Source organism: Neopelma chrysocephalum, unplaced genomic scaffold (genome assembly GCF_003984885.1).
Source record: "Neopelma chrysocephalum unplaced genomic scaffold, ASM398488v2 Primary Assembly neopelma1_25, whole genome shotgun sequence".
NCBI lineage: Eukaryota > Metazoa > Chordata > Aves > Passeriformes > Pipridae > Neopelma > Neopelma chrysocephalum.
Window position 1 is genome coordinate 8,241,163 of NW_020897694.1, and position 5,055 is coordinate 8,246,217.

The window sequence follows — 5,055 nt, forward strand, 5'->3', positions numbered from 1 at the left end:
ATGCTGTCGATGCCACCGCCGCAGCCTGCCCGCTCGCCGTCCCTCCCACCCTCGGCCCGCCGGCCCGCCTCCCCTCCCTCCCTCTCTCTGTCTGCCCTCCCTCCCGAGGCGGAGCCCAAACCGAACAACTCCGAACAAATCTACACAACAAAAAGTATTTTCGAAGGGCGGCTCTTAGCTGTGTTCTTGTCTGGTTTGGAGTAAAGGAGGCTGAGGGGTGACCTCGTTGCTCTCTGCAACTTCCTGAGGAGGGGAAGTGGAGAGGGAGAGAGTGTAATTCTTCTTTTTGGTACCCAGCGACAGGATGTGTGGGAATGGTTCAAAGTTGTTCCTGAAGTTTACACTGGACACTGGAAAGCATTTTTTTTTCCTGAGCGGGCTTCCTAGAGAGATGGTCAATGCCCTAAGGCTGTCTGGGTTTAAGAGGCATTTGGACAGTGCCTTTATCAACGTGCTTTAACTCGGCCAGCCCTCAATTAGGCAGTTGGACTAGAGGATTGTCATAGGTTCTTTCCAAATGGAATGTCTATTCTATTATATTCTAAAACCAAACAAACCCAAGACAAGTCAACTGAGGGTGAATGGAGGGTGTTTTCTCAGTCGGTGAGGCCTGCTGAGGCCAATGGGCAACACGAATAGACACACCTCAAGAATCAGCTTTATCTGAGGATTTGCAATCAGCTGTTATATTAGAAATTACAGGTCCATTCTCACTGAGCTTTTGGAAAGGAATTGAGCCATCTAGTCCATGAGTCAGCTGCCTAGCAGGCTCAAAACTAGCAACTGTAGTTATTAGTAGCCGGTTTGGGCTAAAAATAAAGTGAAGGAATGCTGAGCTGGATTTGTGGAGCTAAAAAATTGCTGATTGTCCATAAAATGCAAAAAATATGTGCAGGAACTTAGGAAATTGCAAACCATGAGGAAGTAGAAAGGAGGTAGAGTCCAGATGCTACCATGCAGAAATAAGTTGAAGCAGTAAATAGAATACAAAACTGCTGCAGCTGTAAGTGGGGCTTTCAGATGCTCTGAAGTAATTACCTCCCTTTTTAAGCACAGATGATGACTTAGCCAGTAAATAGGTTAGTGGATTTGGGCTGTGGAAACTTAGGAGTAGCCGCTGGCCAAGATATGCAGTTGGTGTCTGAACTTAGTCTGGATGGGGTTCTTAGCAACCTGATCTAGTAGAAGATGTCCTTCATTGTGGGGGAGTTGGACTAGATGACCTTTAAAGGTCCCTTCCAACACTAACTATTCTATGATTCTGTGTTACCCTATGGTGTGTGTTTCAAATTCCCAGCTATAAAATGGTAATTTCAAGTGGTTATTTGTCAAAATAAATTCTACTCTTGAGACACATTCATGGGGGAAAGAGCAGGTAGTAAGATGGAAAAGGTTATAGATTTGTTTGTAGTTGGCAAAAAAATATAGCCTGGCAAAAAAATGTGCTAGGGAATTTGTGCCTTATTCCCATAAAGTTTTCCAAAATCTTTACAGGAAAGAATATATCTGAAAGCAACACAACACCAAAAAAAGCATGGTAGCATTTTCACATCCGTTTAGTGCTTTTTTTTCCCTCTCTCTGCTGCATTCTTTACATATATATATATATGTATGCATTGCCTGGAACTCTTGTATTATGTCAGACCCCTTGCTTGGGATGCGATTAAAAGCCTCTCTGTTTTTTGCAGATGTCACCAACAGAAAACTGGACAGATACAAAATCACAAGGAAAATGAGGAAGGAAATGTCAGACTGTTTTTAAAGTTGATTAGGTGGAAACGCAACAAGGCCAGGGCACACCAAACTGGCACCTTGCCCTAATATCAGAATCACCCACATTGGCTTAGGAAGAGGCAAACCCAGGCTAGCGTATATACTTTTTTTTTTTTTATTTAAAGGACAATGTTGGAGAATAACCAAACTCTACCTTTTGAGAAGAATCAGTATTCCTAATTCTCCAGAAAAGAGTTACCAGTTAAAGTTAAACATGTAGGCAATATGCTAAAAGAAGGAAGTATACAAGTAATTGCATGTAAAACTAAAATAATTACAAGAATAGGAGAACTATCCCAAGCCAAGTGTACATCCAGGAAATTGGTGGTCAGTTGACCCTCTAAAGAATTACAGACATGCTGAATTACAGGCATCCACTCAAAATACAAAACATGTCTGAGAGTGCTGGTGCCCTGGCAGAAGATTACAGCTTGAGGCAGTGTCCTCAGCTTTCTACCCCACTGGGTGGCTGGCCACGCTGCTCCTGAGTGAGATACCATAGCCTCGCTGTGCTGGTAGACCTTATGATGCTGTGGCACAACTCCATCAGAGCAATGCACATCCTGTTTCGGGGGTTTTCCAGGTAGATATTTAATTACAAATAGGTAATAAATTCTAATACAGCCAAAGACCATAGTTTCTGTGGCAACAGCATTTGATTCTAGTAATTTTTCTTAGATGTTTATGAGTTGAAACTTCCACCCAAGTTGGAAGGACAAGGAGACTGTAGGCATTTTAGTCATTCCTGTTCAGCAACTCTGACTGTGCTTTACTGGTACTATGCAACTGCCATAATTAAGACATACTCATGTTTTAGATGAGATTAAGCCTTTTTTAAAGACCCTATAATGAGTGAAATGATTGTCTGTAGAAGACAGAATCAAGTGCCCTTCCACTCATCCTTTTAACCATTGGAGATCTTGGAGCAGAGTAGAGAACAGAGGGGAGCTGGTCTCAGGAAGAGTAGAGCTGGACTCAGAAGGTCAAAGAAAGAAAAATGGAACGACCTTGCAGTTTTCCATTAAAATCAGTCTGTAAAGGGCTTCCAGTATTGTCCGTTTCAAGGCATATGGGAAAATCTGGTATCTTGGGAAAAGGCTAATCCTTACAGCTATGAACTGAACAACAGAAATAGTTGAAAAAACATCACTTTTGGATGTTTTTAATAGTGAACTGTACCAGTACAACTGTTGAGGCAAGGATTATACATGGTATTTAAAGTCAGTAAAATACCATATGTACATTCATACATTCATATTTAATTAATTTCTGTTTTTAACCTGTCCCATAGCTCAGGATGCAACTATTCCTCATGAGTACAACTTTAAAAAACCCTCAGTCATATAGAAACATGATTTGAATAGCAATTTCTGAAGTGAAGCAGGGTGTGAGGAAGAGTGGATCATGGAGAAAAAGGGAGAAGAGTGAATCCCACAAGAGGTTAAAGACACAGGAAATGGAGACATTTAAGAGATAACTGGTAAATTTACATGAGGTAGAGAGTCAAACACGCAATGCTTACCCACACAGTGGAGTTTCTTGGCATGAAATTCCATGCCAAGAGAGAGAGAACAGATACCGTTAAGGTGGATCAAACTTCTCCATGTCCCATCTAGGTAGATATATCATATATTTTCTAGGATAGCAAAACTGGCTTAAGTAGTTTTTATCCTTGCTGCCAGGTATCTTGTCTCATAGCTATGTGTTCCCACATCTACTGTGCAGTTTATTGCTCCTTCAGTTGCCAGTGCCACTCTAATTCAGACTATATATTAAAAGGAAAAAAAAGACCTATTATAGGTTATTATTAAATTTAATTATTTGGCAGTCCAATGTACAGTACACCCTCCATAGCACTGATACCAATGAGAAAGTGTATGTGTATAATGAGAAGAAAAAGCAGACAAGGGCAAAATATGGGTCTGGTTGCCTGTTAAACCAGTTTTGTCATAAAATAAAATGGATCAAGGAGCTACAGCTGTATTACTAGACTAGTAACTTGTAGAGAGATTGTTTTTCCTTTTTCATTTTGCCCATCACAGAGGCCGAATGGCTTATTATGAGGAAAGGATTTGTTCTTTTGACAAAACTTCAGTAGCAAATTATTTCATGTGCATTAAATAATGCATCAAAGCACCCAAAATAAAAATGCTGAGAACTGAAATTGCAAAGAGGGAAAGTAAAAGATCAAGCATGATCAGTAACTGCAAGTCATTAAAGTAGGCACGCCTGATAGACACATCTTCTTTTCCTACAGTCTTTGCTGGGAAAACTATGTGAATGGAATGAAAATGTGAAGTTGATGCACCAAATTTACATTAAGGTCTCTCCTTCATTTAAACAGAACAAAAGGGTGAGCATGGCTCTTTTTGATTCAAATGTTTAATACTCAACAGATAAGTGATAAGCATTTTATTCACAGAACCACAAGTTTAACTACTGAAGTCTTAGCTGTGTGATCACTGCATTGGAGAGCTGCATGTTGAGGAAGTGATGCTTTATCTGTTCTGGTGAGAAGCAGTTGCCAGACAAGGTCCTGGAAGAACTGAGTATTTTCACAGGATGTCTTACCCTGAGAAATGTTAGAGCTGCTGCTGAGAAAGGTCCATTTGTCAGAGACAGACCCTCAGAGGCTTTCATATGGTAATACTGAAGAGCATTCTGTAGTGTCTTCTTATGCCATTTCCTTAGCCTGCAGGACTGCTGCTTAAAAGATTAATTTCTAAGATAAGTCCCATTGACATCTGCTGTTGTGAAAATGAAATAAAATGTATGAAAATATCATGGAAAAAAAAATTCCTGCTGAGTGATTGAGCAGCAGAAGCAAGACAAGTGACATCACATTACAAAATATTTTCAGTTGCTTCAAGATACTTGTGCTTGCCTCTGTCATCAAACTTTTACGTCATTATCTACATGGAAAAGTACACAAAATGTATATCAGTTCAACAGAAAAGTTTCTTTTTTCCCCCAAGCATTTTGAGTTCACAGAATATGAAAAAGTACTTACAGATGGTACATTTCATCACTGTTAACAGTGTTGATGGAAATGCAGATGTTTGTAGTTCAGCATCTTTGAAACAGATGACTAGACATTCACTTACTTCCACCCTTCCATTTTTAAACAGAAGTTCTGCTATTTAGACATCCTCTGTCCTTTCAAATGTGACATGAACCAAGCTGGGCCAAGGTTATTTTATTAACTTCTGCTTTTCAGCATTGGCAGCACTGAATTGATTTAATTAAACAAATCTTGCAAAAGCAGTTCAACTTTCTCTCTAG